This window comes from Cricetulus griseus, chromosome 2, assembly GCF_003668045.3.
Source record: "Cricetulus griseus strain 17A/GY chromosome 2, alternate assembly CriGri-PICRH-1.0, whole genome shotgun sequence".
Classification (NCBI taxonomy): Eukaryota; Metazoa; Chordata; class Mammalia; order Rodentia; family Cricetidae; genus Cricetulus; species Cricetulus griseus.
The window spans coordinates 32,137,778-32,157,547 of record NC_048595.1 but is presented as its reverse complement, the minus strand read 5'-3'; the positions used below and the strand labels follow the sequence as shown (position 1 = coordinate 32,157,547).

The 19,770-nt window shown below is 50.7% G+C and overlaps 1 protein-coding gene across 2 annotated transcripts in view; it reads left to right on the top strand.

Moving 5' to 3' along the window:
• The first annotated feature begins 411 nt into the window (after window positions 1-411).
• The window catches only part of Hivep3 (HIVEP zinc finger 3), a 109,314-nt gene continuing 89,955 nt past the window's right edge, over window positions 412-19,770 (top strand). Inside the window, exon 1 of one of the 2 annotated variants that reach the window (XM_027399128.2) lies at window positions 412-567. The gene's annotated coding sequence lies outside the window, so the exon portion shown is untranslated. The remainder of the gene's footprint in view (window positions 568-19,770) is intronic. The other variant, XM_027399126.2, reaches the window with a different exon arrangement.

Here is a 19,770-nt window from a genome sequence, read left to right as displayed (position 1 = left end):
AGCCGGGGCGGGCGCGGAGGGAGGGGCGGTGCCCGCAGTGACACGGCCTGTCACAGTGGAGGCGGCCGAGCCGACCATCCCAGCGGCCGCTGGAGCCGGGGATTCCCCAGCCGCAGAGCCCCTGCCTCGGCCGCCACGCGCTACACCGGGCTACTCCATGACCCAGGCTGCCTGGGCATCCCGGACCAGCTGGTGGCCGGGCTGTGCTCGCCTGGGGCAGACAGCGGGGTCCCCGAGCTTGGCAACAGGAAACTCTGGGTAGAGAATGGAAAGAAGTGGGTGGTCCGGCCCCTGCGACTTCCCCTGACATCACTGCCCAAATAAGGAGCTTCCCAGCGGCCGCGGGGCGGCCCGGAGCCGCGCCCGCCCCGCGCCCACCCCGCGCCGCGTGGGCCGCCTGCGAGCGCCCTGGGCACCGGGCGGAGCCGATCCGGGCGGAGCCGAGCGCGCGGGCGCTGCCGAGCCGCCGGAGGCCGGGCGCGCAGCCCGGCGCAGCCCAGCGCAGCTAGCCCGGCGCGGCGCAGCACAGCGCAGTCAGCCCGAGGCGCCGAGCCCAACCGGCCGCAGGTAAGCACCGAGCGCCCAGCGCCCCGCAGGAGCGCGACCAAGGCGGGTGGGCGCGGCGGCCCCAGCTTCCCGGATCCCTTGGGTGCGAGCGGCCCGGGCTCTGCGCCGGTGCACGCGCTTTGCGCTCGCTTTTCCCCAACGCTACTTCTGTCATCATTCTAGGGTGACGAGCGTTCCCGCGTCCGCACACCGCCACGGTGCGCAGCCCCATTTGCCCTCAGGTGCGCAGCCTCCGGGGTCCTGCGCTGATCCTCTGCCCTCTGCAGGGACCCACCGAGGGGTTCGCACACCTCTGGGAACTGCTCAATGGGTTTGGTCTCTCTGACCACGTTTTTCCCTGGAGGCCTCGTCAGTTTCAGACTGTCAGAGCCCACAGCCTTTGCTCATTGCGCGCTCACTGTTAGAGAGTGAAAGTAGCCTTGCTCTGGTTCTTCCTTCCTCCTGGCAGAATGGCACCTGGTTCGGAGGGGTGGTGGTGGTACATAGGGTACATACCTGCAGTGGTGGAGACTGTGTTGCCATTGACAAGAAGCTCTTGGGCCTCACAGACTGGTGTTTCCAGAGCCCTGCTCCATAGGTGTTTCTCAGAGCACCCAACCCTACCCACTTTGGCATGTGCAGGGTGCTTGGGCTTGGGACAGGACTGGTGGTGGCTGTAGAACAGGTGCGGTGGCATCAGCACTGAGTTCTTACAGAGGCTTTGCGCAGTGACCACAATTGCTCACCTATAAAATGTAATGTATTCATGAACGGTTTGATGAAGACCACAGAGGAGAGCAGGTGGAGTCGCAGGCGGTCAAGTGACAGGCCCATCGCAGTGGTTCACCCAGATCAGAGTGGTGTGAACTTCATTTGTGCTTTCATCATCTTGTAAATGGGGGGTGACTGTCCCCCAGGGAGAACTGCGGGCCTGTAAGTTAAATTGTTTTGTAACTGTGAAGTTCTGTGCACGCGCTGGTTCCAGTGGTTTGAATGATTTCAGGACAGGCATTTGCCACGGCTTTGCTCTGTGACCTAGAACACCATTTCTGCCCTATCATTTGTACAGAAGCAGGCATTAACAAGTGTCCTTTGTGCTGGCTAGCAGATTTCCCAGTGTGTTCCGTGGAACGTTAGTTCTGAAGGCTGTTCTACAAGTAAAGGTTTCCCTGTTCAAGAAAGTCTGGCAGTTTCTACAAAGCTCTGTATTACTCATCTGGCCAATCACAATCCATATTGGTAAATTAAAGGCCCTGAAAAGTCCTGCAGTGCAAGAATCCGTTTAACTTCGTCAAATCCAGCATTTCTCTTGTTGGCTGTGGGCCCTTTTCAAGTTACATAGGCTTGCTCCGGGGAGGAAGAGCTTCACCAGCTTCTCACAGAGTGCCGTACAATTGCAAACTGACAGCTGAGTTCAGATAGTCCTCTTTGGTGGAGGACAGGCAGAAGCTCAGAGCCACAAGTGGCTAGCCAGACAGTGGCCTGAGATCACCCAGTAATGACCAAATCCATTGAGCAGTTCCCAGGGACTGTTAATCAACTGTCAGAAAACAGGATGGGGACCAGAAGCCAGGGTCCCATCCAGTGCTCTCACATAGCTAAATTACATGCCGAAGCGAGGAAATTCTCTTCTGGAACCATCCTTGCTGCTTTATGTGGGAACCTATGGAGTACGCTGGGAAAACACATCGATTTACGTGGTTGATTATTGGATGAACTGTTGATTAAGTACCTACTATGCACTGTTTGCAAAGCATGTAAAATTCAAACAGTCGCAAAACTGGGGTGACAGTGAACTCCATGACGTACAGTCTCTTTCTCACACATGCCTGCTTACTGCTTCTTACTCAAATGCCCACTTCAGTACATAGACCACTGTAGATGAGGATTCTCTCTCTCTCTCTCTCTCTCTCTCTCTCTCTCTCTCTCTCTCTCTCTCTCTCCTTCTCTCTCTCTCTCTCTCTCTCTCTCATACACACACATACACACACATACACACACACATACACATGCACATACACAAACACATACACACACATATATACACACATACTCACACACATACACACACATACACATACACACACATACACACACATACACACACAAACACACACATACACAGACACATACACAGACACATACACACACATACACAGACACACACACATACACACACATACACAGACACATACACAGACACATACACATGCACATACACAAACACATACACACACATATATACACACATACTCACACACATACACACACATACACACAGCCATACACACACATATATTCACACTACACACACACACATACACACACATGCATACACACACATACACACACATACATACACACACATACATACACACATATACACGCATATACACACATACACACACATACACACACACACATACACACACACACACACACACACACAATCCTGTCCACTTGTCCCCACATCTTCACACTCACTCCTACACACTCCACACTGTGTACTTGTTCACACTCACACATCCACTTCTACACCCACGTCCTCTCTTACACACGTGAGCGCACACACACACACACACACACACACACACACACACACACACACACACACATCCTGTTGTGCTCCAGACTGTGGCCAAGAGTCACTCATCAGAAAACTCCCTTGTCCCTATGTCCCCAGAGTTGGCAGAATGCCTGCATTTGCTCCTCAAGATGCATCCTGATCGAGTGGGAAACCCTCTCTGGGCTAAGGCAATGCCTGGTGTTCTCAGGATCTCCTACTTTCTTTTATTTCCGGCCATATTTGCTCATATTGTTTCCTGCTATTTGATCACATGGAAAAGGATATCACAGCTAGCTCTGGGGAGTGCTATCCTATTTGTTTTAATTGACTGTCAGAATGGCGAGGTAGCAAGGACCCCACCACTTAGCAGAATGGGCCCAGAGGAGAAGGAAAGCATCGGCCTCCCTGGTGGCAAGGATGGCTGTGGCCCAGACCAGCATCCCAGGGCATGCACTGTTTGCCCGGGGTTTGGTGGGTCCCAGGCAGCCATCTAGAGATCCCAGCTGTAAAAATGGTTCACTCCCTTTGTTTCAGGAGCCTGCTTTCTAATGAGAAGAAAGATGATGAGTATCAGAGGGCAAGATCAAGCTACATGGCTCTGATGCCCATGTGGAGACAGACAGGCAGCCAAGGGACAGAGCACATTGGGAGCAGAAGGAAGAAAGTGCAAAAGTGAGACTTGGGGCTTCAGGAATTCCCAGACTGACGACACTGGTCCTGGGCCCTGAGCAATGGAGGAAATATGGCAGTATGTAGAGTCAGGGAAAACCACCAGGCAGAGGAGCAACAGGTTAAGGCCCTACAACCAGAGGGGGTCAGGCTAAGGGACACCAAGAGGACCCAGGCAGCTAACCACTGCTCATTGATTCCCAGCCAGGATCCTCTGAGAGAGCCTGCTGCTCCATCTGAGGCCTAATTACTGTCTTGGCTCCTTCACAGAGGCTAAACTGCAAGCATCCTGTGCTTGGAGACCAGGCTGCCTCTGCTCTCTCAGAGGACTGGCCTCTCTATCTGGCTACCCACCCCAGTCAGTCATGCCAAGAGGGGAGCGCTCCTGGGGTGCGTCCCTGCCATCCCACTGCAGTCCTGTGATCTGTGTGCAGACGATTAGAGGCGGTTCAGGTGGTCCATCTGGATGGATGGTGGATTGGTTGTGCTGCTTCCATTATTAATAACCATGATGTCATGCATCTGTGCGGCTCTCGATCGGCTGCAGAGCACTCGCTCTATTATCCCCTGCACTCTGTGGGCTGATCTGCCAAAGAGGGAGGGCTCGGCAGGAGAGCTCGGACATCACCACACACTGTTGCTGCTGCAGGCTCACCCAGGCCACCTCTTGGGCCTTTGCCTCTGTTTCCTCAGAGCAGAGACAGTTCTGGAGAACTGACCTCCTGAGGCTCTTGGTGGGGTGAAGTGAGAACCACATGTCAAGGGCCTGGCACAGAAGAGGCCCTTAGCAACTGCTGGTCCTCAATGCCCAGGCAAGGAAGTCGGAGTTAAACAGGACTGTGACTTTCCTGTCTGTTTCGGTGACCACAGTCTTCCTATCCTAGGACTTTAGTCACATTTTAAAATATATTACCCGTGTGTGCATGTGTCCATGTGGAGGTCAGGGGACAATTTGTAGGAGTCAGTTCTCTCTCTCCACCATGTAGGTCCTGGGGATCAAACTCAGGTCTTCAGGCTTGGCAGCTTTGCCTACCTAGCCATCTCACCAGCACATAGTAGGCTTTTTTTATGTGACCTTTGCTGAGTTGATTTGCCTACAGTTGCACAGAAAGTTCAGAATAGAGATAAGAGGACTGTGGTCCCCAAAGTTCTTTTAAAATCACACTATGTGAGAACGAAGGCAATCCGTGTGGTTAATCCAAAGAATACCCCGCCCCATGCCTTTGTGGAGATCAGCATTACTGTTGCTTTATTAATCCAAACAATACCCCCCATGCCTTTGTGGAGATCAGCATCACTGCTGCTTTATTAAGAATCTCTAGGTTGGAAGGTCTCTGGAGTTCTGAGGTGTGATACTCTCTGTGAAGCCATGAACAGATTTCATAAGAAGCATTTGGAATCTTCCAGAAGAGGGTGTAGATGTGAGGAAAAAGATCTGAGTAATCATTTAACTAGGGAGACTGTGGCTTTCATCTGAGGGTCCTGAACTACAGTGTCCCAAATTCTGTCCGCTGTGTCTCGTTCGGAGACCCTGGTGCTGCATCTGGCAACATGGAACTGGCCCTGGTGCTGCATGCCCCACCAAGGTGGAGAAGCCCAGAGCACTCGTGCCCAGGAAGCTGGGTGTATGTTCTATCTGCTTCCTGTCTCCACTCAGCCCTAGCTGTGGCTCCAGCACACCTGTCCCAGGCCCACAGCAGTCACGTGACAGCATACAAGCTGGGGAGTCGCACAGACCCAAGTACACACCTCCTGTATCCTCACTGGGGACCTTGACCAGACCCATCGCTCTGTTGAACTCTTCTTCTCCTTCTTTAGGAAGGAGTAGTCACCCTGAGCTGCATGGTGGTTTACATCACTGCTATGCCACATACATAGGAGAAGCAACTTGATGGGGGAACGGGTCCCGTTGGCTCACAATTAGAGCTGGGATGGCAGGAGCATACTCACATCCAAGCAGATCAGGAACTCTAGTTCAGCTCCGTTCCCCTTTCTCCTTTTCATTCAGGCTGGGGCTCAATCCAGGGGATGGCGACACCCACATTCAGGGTGGGCCTTCCCTCCTCAGTTAACCCCCTCAGGAAACACCCACACACCCAGAGGTGTGTCTCCTAGGTGATTCCAAATCCAGTCAAGCTGACAATGAAGTTCAACCACAACCATCATGTGGATTCCAGAGGACCCCCCCTCCCCGCAATCAGACATATTACTAAGCACCAAAACAGCAAACCAGGATGTCCCCACTGTTGTGAGGACTCGAGGACTGACTCACAAAACTGAAATCTTTGTGTGTTAGCTGCTACAAAAGGGCTTTCTCTAAATCGATTCCTTGGAGGAGGATACATATCACGACAGGATCCCAGTCTTCGGGTGAAAGAGTCATCAGCTCACCTGTCTTCCTCACCCTCCTGCTCCTGTGGCTCTGGCTCTGGCACAAGCTGAGGGCCAAAGTGGGCCATAGCCAATTACTTCCCTGGTCAATGGGTTGCCCATCAGGGCTCAGGGAGTGAGGGGAGTCTGGGAGGCCCATGTTGAGTTTAGGCTCTGGTCTCTGGGCCCATAGGCAAGAAAATTCGGCAGGGCATCTGGAAGTAAACACCTCCTTCTGCCATTCATGAACTTATACGCAGGTGGATTAAGTTCTTCTGTAGGCTCAGATTTGCGTTAAGTACTAGGAGAAAGCCTGAATTATCTAGGAACTCAAGTCGAGGAAATCCATGCCTTTCATGGCCCCAGGCAAGGTACTGTTCCTCCCCAGGCCTCAACTTACTCATCTCTAGAATGGGTTCTCATAGGTGAAATCACTCAAAGGACTTTATCTCCTCTGCGCTGGCCATAACCTCTGACAGGGAGAATAGGGTCTAACTAGCACAGTGAGACTAGCTCTGTCACTGGGGGATTCACTCTGTGTTTAAGAGCTGATTCTATTTGCTTGCTTAAACTATGGTTGTGACACCTTATTGCAGGGTGCTGGGAAGGCTTCGTGAAGAGGCAGTGTAATGTCTGGCTCCCGGCCACTTGTCTTGCTTTGTACTCTGCCTGGCTCAGAGCCCTGTGCCCCTGCAGGCTGCTGTTCTAGGGGGGTGATCTTCACCCATCACCACCCAACTGCAAGTCTCCCAGGCTGGCCAGGTGTAGTCAAACTGTCAGGTTGGAGCTCAAGGACATAAGCGCCTGTCCCCTGGTGAAAGGTGAACTTGGCAAACTCTACTGCTGCTTTGTAGGCGGTACAGGAGCGGAAGGTCTCTGGGGTTCTGAGGCATGATAATCTCTGTGAAGCCATGAGCAGATTTCATGGGGAGCCTTTGGAACCTTCCAGACACCGAGGACAGAACTTAAGATGTTGAAAGCCATTACTTCCATCATCCAAGTCATCTCTCACATCTGCACCCTTTTCTGGAACAGTCCAGATGCTGAGGAGAAGTCAGGGCCGGGCTGCAGAGCGGAGAGTCCTGCCTGGGCTGTTAGTCGACTTGCCACAAAGCTGCTGTGCGCCCTTTGCGTCTCCATCCCTTGATGCTCAGTGCCCTCACTGGCAGCCCCTCCCCGAATCCGCCGCCCCTCAGGGTTCCTTCTGCCTGAGTGAGTAGTCTGTGGCTTTTGATGCTGATGCACTCCAGGGAGGGGCTCTAATGAAGGAGAGGATGGGCTGTGGGGAGTTTTCTCAGCTCTAATGAGACTGATGGGCCAGCAGACAACCCTAGATGAGGAAGGCACTGTGGTCTCCGATTGGCAGAGCTGCTTGGGATAGCAGAGTCTGGAAAGGGGACAATAGTGTCATGGAATCACAGTGCCCTTTTATTTTTCTTAAACTACACAAAGCCCCAGGTTCCAAAAGAGTGTGTCTATTATGTGAACTCAAACAGTACGGCGAGCGGAGGGGCAGCCTGTGTTCAGGTGACCAATCTGGGGACTGTTATCTGGGGGCTGTCAACTCAAGCTGAGACACCCATCATCTGAGGTCTCGTGTGTGCTCAGCACTTCTAGGTAGTGCCAGGTGCTGTCCTAGGCACAGGTGACACTCTGTGCTCTCCTGGGACTTATCAACCAGGAGCAAGCAAACATGGGAAGTTGTAGCTCAGCGGGTCAAGCAGGGTAAGAGGCCCCTATCAAAACCCAGCAAGCATGAAAGAGGGTGTCAGGGGCAGGGTGGAAGGCCAGGGAAGGCTGTGTGGATGGGGTAGCATGTGAGCGTAGGTCTACAGCAGCATAAACCTGGACAGGCTAATTCCAAAGGCATTTCCCTCTTCTGTGGGGCATACGGAGACATGGAATATCTTGGACGAAGCTGACATGGAGTAGGTCCAGGAGACAGCTCAGACTGTGGCCTGTCCTGCTTTGGAAATAGGATGTGAGGTCTCCTTACCAACAACCATATGGTAGCATTGGTGATTCCAATCCAGTAGCCGCTGTATTGAGCTGTAAGGCTATAAACGCCTGTCCACATTGACTGTCTCCTTCAGGCCTCCAGCGAGGCAGATGGATCACTGCTACTCTGTGGACATAGAGGCTGAGAGCTGTAGATGAGAAGTGATGAGTTCAGGGCCAGGTCATGTGGAGAGGCAGAGTGGACCCCAAGGCAGAACTTACTGCCTATGGGATGCTGCTCCCTGCAGGGTGACTGGAACCTCACCTTCACATCCATCTCATGCCACTGTGTATATAACTACTTTCTTGAAAGTAACACTAAGCCCAGAGACTAAGGACATATGATGACTAAGTACCTAGGGGTGCCCTAGATTGGGTCTTGGGACAGAAAAGGGGCCTTGGTGGGAAGCTGTGAAATAGAAAATCTGCAGCTCAGCCACTACTCACACCCTGACGCCAGGATCTTCATTTTGACAAGACCATCGTGTTATGTAAGATGTGAATTCTAAAGGAAACTGGGTGGAAAATATTGAGGTCGCTTTCAAATAATCACAAATTTCTCCAGTGAAAAGTTGACTTATACATGACTGAATGGAGAGATAGCTCAATGCATGAAGCCCTTGTTGTACAAGTGTGAGGTCCGGAGTGTGGATGCTCAGGACCCATAAAACCAGGCAGGTATGGGGGTCCTGTTTGTAATCCCAGAACCTGGTCAGTGGAGACAGGTGATCCCCAAGAGCAAGCTGGCTAGCTAGATTATCCAAAATGGTGAACTCTAGATTCAGCCAGAGAGCTTGACAAAACAGAGAACAATTGAAGATGTCCAATGTCAACCTGGCCTCAATACACACATGTGTGTGGTCCCATACTTATGCAAAAATAACACACACATATCACTCCACAAATACACAGTGGAAGGAGGATGAATGAATGAATGAATTTGCAAACACTCCCACCACCTGGCATTCCAGTTCCTCAGGGAAGCCATGAAAGACCCTTATGTATTGGACTGTCTGGCTTTGCTGGCCACCTCAGCATGCCACAGAGAATGGCCCAGAGGGGAGCACTGTGGCAAACCAGTGCCAGGGCCACAGTGGTGGAGGAGCACTGAAATGCCTCCCTGGGAAGTGGCCCCAGGGATGTCCCATTTACCATGCCACCTACCTTTCCAGTCATCCAGAGTCTGACTTGTACACCTGGTGGCAGTTCACCAGCTGATTTCCCAGCTGCTGTGGCCAGCATGTGGACATCTGGTGTTAGGGCAGAGATGTGTCTGGTGCCAAAGTTTCAGGGGCTGATGGTAAGGCAGAAGGAAGCACAAAACAGGGAGAGAAGGCAGAGCCAGGTAATACAATTCAGTTTGGTGCTGGGAAGCTCTTAGGCCTGTGGAGTTGGGGTTTTTTTGTGTGTGTGTGTTTTTCCGTGGGGGCCTGCCCCCAGTTCCCAAATAAATGCATTGAGACAAATATTATTCTTACTTATGAATGCCCAGCCATAACTTGGCTTGTTTCTATCCAGCTTTTCTAACATAAATTATACCATTTCTCTTTAACTACATATTGCTTCTGGGCTTTTTATCTTCCTTTATTCTCTGAATCTTTCTTTCCTTCTCACTCCATGGCTGGCTGTGTGGCTGGGCTGCTGGGTGGCTGACCCCTGGCATCCTCCTCTCCTTCTCCTTTTTTCTCTCATAGTCTTCTTCAGATTTCTCCTCCTATTTATTATCTTTGCTTGGAAGCTCCAACTATTCCTCTCCTGCCTAGCTATTAGCTGTTCAGCTCTTTATTAGATCAATTAGGTGTTTTAGGCAGGCAAAGTAACACAGCTTTACAGAGTTAAACAAATGCAACATGAAAGAATTCAATACATCTTTGCATCACTAAACAAATATTCCACAGCATAAACAAATGTAATACATCTTAAACTAATATTCCACAACAGGCCTGGGGAGGGGTTTCCATGGAATGGAGGAAAGAGACTAGGGTGTAGCAGTTCCAAGGCCTGGGCCTGATTTGCCATCCACAAGACAGGTACCTGGCCTCAGCTGAGTCTGTGGGACCCATCCAAAGCAATTTCCACCTCTCCCTAAATGTTGGTCCATACAACTTGTCTTAGGGTTTCTGTTGCTGATAAGAGACTGCATGACCACATCAACTCTTATAAAGGAAAACAGTTAATTGGGGCCGGCTTACAGGTTCAGGGGCTTAGTTAATTATTATCTTGGTGGGAAACATGATGGCACAGAGGCAGGCACGGTGCGGGAGAAGGAGCTGGAAGTTCTACATCTGGATCAGCAGGCAGCAGGAAGAGAAAGTGAGCCACTAGCCCTGGCTTGAGCTTCTGAAACCTGAAGCCTACCCCCAATGGCGCACTTCCTCCAACAAGGTCACACCTACTCCATCAAGACCATATCTCTTCATACTGCCAGTCCCTATAAGCCTATAGGCCATTTTCATTCAAACCACCACACAGCCTAAGCCTCTCTGAGTCAGCACTAACTGTACATAACCTGGTCTGGGCAAGTGGACATCTATGGTGTCCCTGAGATATCAGTGAGGCAGAGGATACTCAGGTGAGCAGGAAGCCGTCTCCATAGCTCTCCTAGACAGTATTTAGAGTTGAAAAGGGGAGAATGCCCCTCCCAAGATGGTCTCTCTGGTTTGTTGCTAATATTGGTTGTTGTGTCGTTTTTAGTGTCTCATGTAGCTCTGGCTGGCCTTAAACTCACTATTGGTCCAAGTGTGACCTTGAACTTCTGATGCTCCTGCTTCTACCTCCTGAATGTTGTCATTACTGGTGTGTGCCACCAAATCCAGTTTATTAGGTGCCAGGGATCAAACCCAGAGCTTTGTGCATGATATTATGTAAGCTTTATTAATCTTAATGGTTATTCAAGCTCCAATCTTGTGAAATAAAAAAGGCCAGCATTTCTCATGGTAGCTTTGTTAAGCACCTGTGTCTGCATATACAGATGTGGGTAGGAAATAAAAACCCTCGATAGCCAAGCACTCTGGGGGTGGGGGGATTAAAGGTCCTTATAGCACAGGACTTCCCAGTGTGTGTAAGGTGTAGGAAGTATACTGGAAATCAGCCAAAGGGTGTGTGGGAGTATTGTGAGTGTAAATGTGTGTGCAAGAGCAGGTATCTGGTGTAGCTTTCTAAGATCGACTGATCAGAGGAGTACATGTGTGCACATGTGCACATATGTGTATGCAATCATATAAGAAGGTGGACTAGAACTCTACAGAAATGCACTTTGGGAAATACTGAAGTCATCCGAGGTCAAAGCTAAAAGTGTAATGTGAACATACAGTAACTTTAAAACTTGTTTCTGCCTGCTCGCTTCAGCTTGTCAGTTTCTCACATTTTTCTGATTTTGTTAACTTAATTTCTTTTTTCTCAGAAGAAAAGTGGCAAATGGCATGCAAACACTCCCTCCCCCTCCGCGTGTGCTGTGCCCTTGGGAAGCGTGAGAACTATATGGTGCACTTTTTTTTTTTTTTTTTTTTTTTTTTTTTTTTGCAGTGAATGTGGCCTAGTCCACAGAACAAATTAGCGTGTATGCCATTATCTAGAAACTTACGTGTGATCTTGGTGTTTCAGGGGCTCAAGGAAATAAAATGAAACAAAAACCCACCTCATTAGAAAAGACATTAAGGTCCAGAAATAGCTCTGTGGAAGATGGCTTTTCACAATGCACTCAGCTGGTACCCGGACACACAAGCATGTGTGTCTGTTACACTCAAGAGCCAGGTTCCCACCACCCTCTGTGCACTGTGGGGCAGGTGAGAACACCTCTGATTTGATGATGGCAGTGTCTCACTGGGCACAGCTTCACCCCAGTCTTGCCCAGGCAGCCTGGCTCTCACTCCCATGCCCACCTCTTCCAACATGTCCCAATGTGTGTCAGTGTCCCAGGAAGGGGCAGAGTCCCTGTGTAGTTCATGACTTCATCTGGTCACCAGAAACTGAAGGTCAGACTCCTTACCTGGTGTAAGAACTACATTCTTTTAAAGAATTCTTTTAAAGTGTGCAATAGAGGAAGCGATAAATAACAGAAAGGGGGAATTTCTGGGGGACTTTCTTTATAGGTTAGATTACAGGGGCTGTGGGAAGACTTGAGAACCAAATAATTTGCAGATGGAAGGGTGGGCTCAATTTGTTCCTCAGACTCTGCCTTGCCCTTCATCTGACCATGCATGACCTCAGATAAGTGACCTGAGTCTTTGAACCTTCATTTCCTTGACTATAAACAAGGACTATGCTGTCACTTACAGGACCCTAATCCCATGCTATAACATTGGTGGGAGCCTACAACAGTGCCTGGTGCACAGGAAGTGGCAAGCTCACAGTTATCACACATGTGAGAAGAATTCCATTAACAAAGTAAAACAGCAACCCCACATCGAAAACATTTTTTTAAATGGGCAAAAATAAGCAACAGGCCGGGCGTTGGTGGCGCACGCCTTTAATCCCAGCACTTGGGAGGCAGAGGCAGGCAGATCTCTGTGAGGCAAGCCTGGTCTCCAGATGAGTGTCAGGATAGGCTCCAAAGCTACACAGAGAAACCCTGTCTGGAAAAAAAAAGCAGACAGATGAAAATGGCCCATAAATACATGATGGATACTTGAACTAGTAAGCCCAAGAGACTGTGAGTTAAAATGAAATTATTTTGCCTAGAAATGGCAAAAGAGAATGTATAATAAAACATGGAGATCAAATGCTTGCAAGGGCCAAGGGGACTTGGAAGGCTCAGTCATCATGAGTGAAAGGTTTAAGTGGACATACTTGCTTAATCAGGCCAATACTAGCTTCAGAGAGACCCATGTGTAAGGGCCTTTCCTGTAGCATGTTGTGTGTCAGAGAACTAACAAGACCCTCTGTGCCAGACTGAGACAATGCTCAAACACAATGGTGAGGAATGTCTGGTGACCGTTACAAAGAAAGATGTGTCCCAATGCGGCCAGCATATGAGGAGAGTCAGGGCACACCCTCACCAGAGGAAGGCTTCCAAACAATGTGTTTGGTACCATCCCATGCTAACCCAGAAAATGTTCAGGTTCGTGCAGGCTACGTGTGGCCCTGCACATGTAGAATAGTTTCTATGTTCATGGAAGCTGCCCCAGAAAATACCCGGTCAACCGTGAAAGGAGTAGGAGCTGGGAGTGGAGGGAGACTCCATGTCTGCCTCATACATTCTCTCTCTTTCTTCCTTCTCTCCCCCTACCTCTCTCTCTCTCTCTCTCTCTCTCTCTCTCTCTCTCTCTCTCTCTCTCTCTCTCTCTCTCTCTCTGTGTGTGTGTGTGTGTGTGTGTACACATTTATATATGTTATTTATTTATTTATTTTGGCTCTTTGGAGGTAGGGTCTTCCTCTGTACACTCTGTCTCCTAGGCTGGCCTCAAATCATGGTAATCCTCCTACCTCTGCCTCCCAAGTTCTGGGACTGTTTGAGTGAGCCACTATACCTGACTTGTACATGTATTTGTTTTGTAGGCTGCCTTTTATATTCCTATATAGCTAAGGATAGTCCTGAATTCCTAGTCCTGCTGTCTTCACTTCCCAAGTGCTGGCATTAGAGACATGTACCACCATACCCAAGAGCACTCATATTTTAAATGAAGGCAATTAAAAAGAAAAAATGGAAAAAGAAAATCTCTGACATACAGGATTAATGTGATGAATAGATGAGACAGTACGTGGTGATACCTGGTACCTTCTAAGTGCCTCCACAAACATCTCCCATGTTTCTTCCTTCAGGGGGTCTGAGCCAGGTCCCTCCCCCACCTCGGCATATCTACCTAGTGTTTCCCCTAACTCAGTAAGAATACAGGGTGGATACAACAGTGTCCACCACCCTCACGCTGTGCCACCCACAAAGTGCATACTCCATAGAGCCATCTGTCTCTCACCTAGACAGCCTCCAGGGTCCTTTCTTGACTGGGAAGAGAAGGCTGCCATCCAGCCACCCCTTCCTGGGCGTTGTCTAGCCATGCCTCCTGTGTCTCCCACCTTGCAGTCTGGGCCCTCTGTCAGCCCCACATCCCCAGGGCGAACCTCAGTCATGTGGAGCATGTCTGGCTTGTTTCTTGGCTGTTTCTGTTCATGGCCAGGCTTTCCACCCCCCCCACCCGGGGATATGGGCTTTCCTGGTCCCCTCCCCCCTGCCAGCTCCCACCTGGCCCTGATGAATTCCATCATGCCTGCTTAAAATCATTCGACTTCCAATTTGCTAATTTAATTCTAGTCTTACAGAATTTTGGCAACCCTGCCAAGCCGGGTGCCAGATGCAGATTTAATGAGCATATTTTCAGTTCTTTCTTTCCTGTCTCCATGAAGATGCTGAGGGGAACGGGCTCTGGACTCACTCCCAGGAGACTGCTTCTCTGGAACACCCTTTCTTGCCTTTGACCCAGCCTCTCAGGGTGTGGCCCTCCTGCCAGGGCTCTCCCCAGCTGACCGGAGCCATCCTGGAGAAGGAGACATCGTTGCATCATTCTACCCATCCTAGAAGCCCCAGCCCACTTCCCAGCATTTGGGCTTCACAGGAAATGTATTTGGAGAAAATTGCTTATTTCCTCCGACCCATGTCTTCCTGTAGCCATGTGCAGCTCAACAGATGTTTGCAGATGGGAGATTTCTGCAAACGCACACTGGGTGCTTTCTAGCACTGTCTGCCCATAGTCCACAGCAGGATTATGGCATGGGGGACTGTGCCCCGTAGCCTTGGGCTCATTCACACTGGTCACCTCATTTGAACTCATACCCTCTCCTTACGGGAAACATTTTTATCCCCAGAGTAAGGCTCAGAGAAGCCAGGTGGGCGGTTCAAGGCCACATAGTGGTGAGCGGCAGAAGTGGTGCTATGTTTGAGGCTTTTGATTCTAAATATAGAGATCTTTCCATTGACCAGGAGCAGCGACTCAGGGCCTGGCACTGCCACCTGTGATCCCAGTGTCGCTGCTCATGACTGGTCAGAGTGTCTTGTCATGCTCATATACACAGATGCACCTGCTGCCCCACACAGATGTCCTCGGGGTGCAGACAAGGTCGTGGAGCCTGAGTGTGTGAACTGCCGACACCAACTATGCAGTGCTCAGAAGGGCGCCTCTCCCAGGAGGCTTGGCACTCTGGAATCTAAACTGCATCAAGAAGGCCAAAAGGGGACTGCTCCACATGGAGTTACAGAGTTTCCCTGGAGGAGGCGGGGCCTTCACAAGGAAAGCCTCACCTTAGGCCAATCCTCTTCTACTTCTGAGCCTTGGCTATGCATGAGTGTGAGGCTGAGGTTGGCTTCAGTCAGCGTCTCCCGATGTTTTAAATAGTGGAACTATTTCCCAGGGCCTCAACTATTTTTTTTAACCCAAATAAAATCATACACTGAATTCCCATCATATAACAGAGAGGCAGAATTGAAGGTATCAAGTAGCCTGTGGCTTTGTGGGAGCAAATTGCAAATGTTTCATTGGCATCTATAGTTGATCAACATGTCTCCTCCCCCCAGGCCTCCAGGGTGATCTGTAGCTACAGCTTTGGGGCTTTACAGCCTGAAGAAGGCTGGCCTTAAGCGGCTGTGTGCCCGTCTGTTTCTCTTCTCCAATCTCCATTTCTGTCTTAGTTCTCTCAGGTAAGGACCAGGAGCTGGGGCAGCATGCCTTAGCACATGGCCAGCTCAGAGGATGGGCATTCATGTCCTTGATGGAGCTGGATGTGAGGTATCAGAAATTAAACAGTGCTGGGTTCTCCTGGGGCCACAGAGAACAGCTGCATGAGTGTTCAGCTTTACTACAGGACACTCTGGCTCTCAGGGGCTCCTGGGAAGAGTCTGGGAGGAGGAAAGCTTTGCTGAGATTTGCAGACAAGCTTCTCAGGGCCAGAAGAAAGATAGGATGGGCAGAGGTAGAGCTGGGGACGCACTGGGAGAACAGGCCACTGGCTGCTGCTCTTTGTGATTCCCCGGTGCTAGTCCTGGCCTATCCCCAGACCTCGGAGTTGGTCCCAGAAATAGAGCACCAGATCCCAGTGACTGGTAGCAAGAAGGTGGAGAAGAAACAGTTGGGACCTGATAGGGAGGTGCAGCTAGGGAGGAGACTCCACTCTGCAGCCTGACCCTTGGGTACCAATCACTGCTTTTGCATCCTCTCCCTGGAGCCAGGCTGCAGGGGACTGTTTCCCGAGCCTGGGAGAGGGCCTCCAGTGGGACCTTCCCGCATGGGACAGAGGGAGGAGTGAATAGGGAGGCAAGGGATGAGCAAGAGATGCTTTTCGTCTCATTGGAGTTATTTCTGGCTCTGCGCTGGCTCCTACAGTCTCTGTGGAAACTGCCTGTGCCCAGCTCAGTGTGAAAACACGGTGAGATTTGAAAGGATGATGTGTGCTGAGTAGACCACCAGGAAGCCATGGCTGCTGCTGCTGTTGCAGACTGAGTGTGAGTGTGTGTGTGTGTGTGTGTGCGCGCGCGCGCGCATGTGCGCACGCGCGCTCTCTCTCAGGCCACTGCTGGCTGACACCTGTTGTGACCTGGGTGTGTGTTTGTGGAAAGATGTGCATACACAAGGGTTAGACCTGCACACGGGCCGCCTCCATGAGTCCCTGACTCCTTCCTCCCTGCAGGCTGGAGGTCAGCAAGTTTGGATAAACTCATCTTCAAGGTCCAGGAGCCGTAACTCATCTTCCAACAGTGGTGTGTGGCACTTGCACTGACTGAAACTTTCTGTCCCTGCCTGTTAGATACTTTTCTTACACCCAGGCTCTGCTGGAACCTGGAAACGTGAGCCCCAGGGTCTGGTAACAGGCAAGGTTAGGGGAAAGGGGCACAGAATTGAGGGAGGCATTCTACTCTCAGGCCATGCAAATCTGTCACACAAAGTCTGGCCCATGTTCCCACTTTATAGATGAAGAAACAGAGACCCTGAACACAAATGCTTTGCTCAAGGGCACTGGAGGACCAGCAAAAGCTGGGACCAGAGCACAGGTCTAATCCCAAGGGGCAGACTCACTCTTTTTCTGATCCAATGCCTGGGTGAGTGGCTGGGTGAGTTTATTAAACAACTCAAATTTTGTGAGCATCTATTCCTGTTAATACTGTGTTAGGGGCAGGGATATGGCTTGGGAACAAGACAAATAGGACCTGGCACTCCCCTGAGATTTTTTTTATTCTGTAGAGAGAATAAGTAATTACATAGCAATTGAATTACAGTGGGGATAAATGCTGTGCTGAGGATGGAAGCTATGGTTGTGCAGACTGGGCACTGCACAGGTGCATGTCTGGCAACCATGGAACAGTGTATAGTATGAGGAGCACAAGACAGGTAGGACCATAAAGCAATATCATCCAAGATTATAGACAACTTTGGGAACCAGGCCGGAACCCTTCCTTCTCTTCTGAACTTTGGCCTTCATCTCCCTCTCTGGTGGTCAGATCACATGTATTCAGCCATCCTTTGGGAGGAGCATTGCCACCAGCAAGGCCTGGGACCAGGAGGACCCATTGCCCCACCTTGTGGGTCAGGACTTTACCTGCCCTGGCTTGGGATCAAAGACTCACAAGGCCTATGATGGCAGAAAGGGCTGGGGTGTTCTGCAATAAGGCTACTCTACTAGATAGAGCCCAGCTCACAGCATCCCCTCTACTCTGGAGCACCTGAACTGAAGGAGCCTGACCCTTGGGAATATGACAGCCCACAGCTCACTCCATGTGTGCATGTGTATATGTTTTTGCATATGTGTGCATGCTCGTGTGTGTGTGTGTGTGTGTGTGTGTGTGTGTGTGTGTGTGTGTGTATGTGTGTGTATGTGTGTGTGTACATATATGTGGAGGCCAGAAGAAGCCTAAGATGTTGTTTCCCAAGAACTGTCCACTTGTTTTTGAGAGAATCTCTCACTGGGGGACCTGGGACTTGCTGATTATGCTAGGCTGACTTGCCAGTGAGTCCCTGGAATCCTGTCTCCACCTCCCAGTGCTGGGATTATAACCATGCCCTGCCACACTTAGCACGCAGGTCCTCATGCTTGTGCAAGAAGCACTTTGCCAGAAGACTGAGCTGTCTCCCCATCCCAGTTTTTGATTAAAGCACCTGCCTGCCTGTCCAGCAGACTGGCTCCTGGTGGGGCACCAGGGTGGCTCTGTTGCAGTGGCCTGGGGGCAAGTCCCACTTCTCCCAAACACTAGCTGGTTGATTTGAAACAAGCTCCTTACCCCTTCCCCCAGAGTCTCATGTTATCAGTAACATGAGGGTGATATAGGCTTTTCTCACTCCATTGTTAAACTCAAAGGACAGAGGAGATGTGTAAGTGGGCGCCAATACCCTGGGGAGTAGGCACAGAGAAGCTGCCATTGCCTGGGGACGGTGGGTCCTTCAAGGGTGGTGGTATTTGGCTTTTGATCCCAGAGCTAGAGACTAATTCTGGCTTTGTGAAAGAGCAGAGAAAACCTATGGCATCTCCACTTGGTTTTTCTGTAATTGGGACTTTTCTCTCCAGCAAAAAAACCTGCCATGTGGCAGGGACTTAGAATTGACGGGGTCTTTAGAGGTAGACTGTGTAAGTCTTTGGTTTGGCACATGGGGAAACTGAGGCCTACAGGTTTGTTCTCAGCAATCACATAACAATGTTGTGGTCAGACCTAAGTCCACTCTCGTGCCCCACTCTTTGTGCCTTCCCATAGTTCTGCAGGCTTAGAGAATGATGGGCACAGCCAGATCAGAGCCCAGCAGGGTGGACCTTGGAAAGGATAAAAAGGAAGGAAGCTGGTCAGCACAGTCTTGGGTGGCCAGGGGGACAAGCAGGGGCATGGGAGTTCCTGTAGAGTGGCTGGTGAAGAACACCCCTCAGATTTCCTGGAACTGCCCATTTCCCAAGATCCCAGGCCTCAAGGTCAACACACAGGCACCACCGGCCCTGCTGCCTTTGCACCAGTCAGGACTACAGATGCCCTGGGAAAGCCCTTGGCCCAGTGGATAATGCACCAGCCAGGTTAGCATGTTGCCTGCCTGGCAGTTGGGTCTGGAAAGTCAGGTCTAAGTGGAGCAATTCTGGGCAGCACACTGGAAGGCAGGCCAGGGAATAGTGTTGGGAACTCACTGTCAGCCACTTGGCACTCACAGTACACCAAGTATTACACTCAATGGGCATGGGACTCGGGTAGGGCAGATACTGCCCACTTGTTCCTGCCCTGCAAGCTCCCACTGTCTGAAGGAAGTCAGATGTGTAGCCCTACGTGTTTGGCACCATGGGTTAGGGGACACAGAGAAGGGAGATGCTCTGTCACCTTCCTGGGAAGGTCATTGACTTCAGAAATAGCCAAGGATCATGGAAGCCAGGCAGACTTGATGCAGAAGCACACCACTCATGACAGCATGGAGTGTCGACCAAACAGGCACAGAGTCATGCTAGAGCTCAGCAAGGAGACAGGAGTCTGAGGCTTTTCCAAGAAGGTAACAGGAAGTGGAGAGGAGCTGACAGGCTTGAGAGTCAGAATGAGTTTGCTAAGAAATCAGTTACACTTAGATGTGGGGGGCACTTCTGGTCATTTGTCACCTGGTCCACCCAAGAGTGAGAGGCAGAGTCTGACCCCACTGGTCTCTGGGTCCTGGGCTGCAGAGCTCAGTGAGACAGAGTCG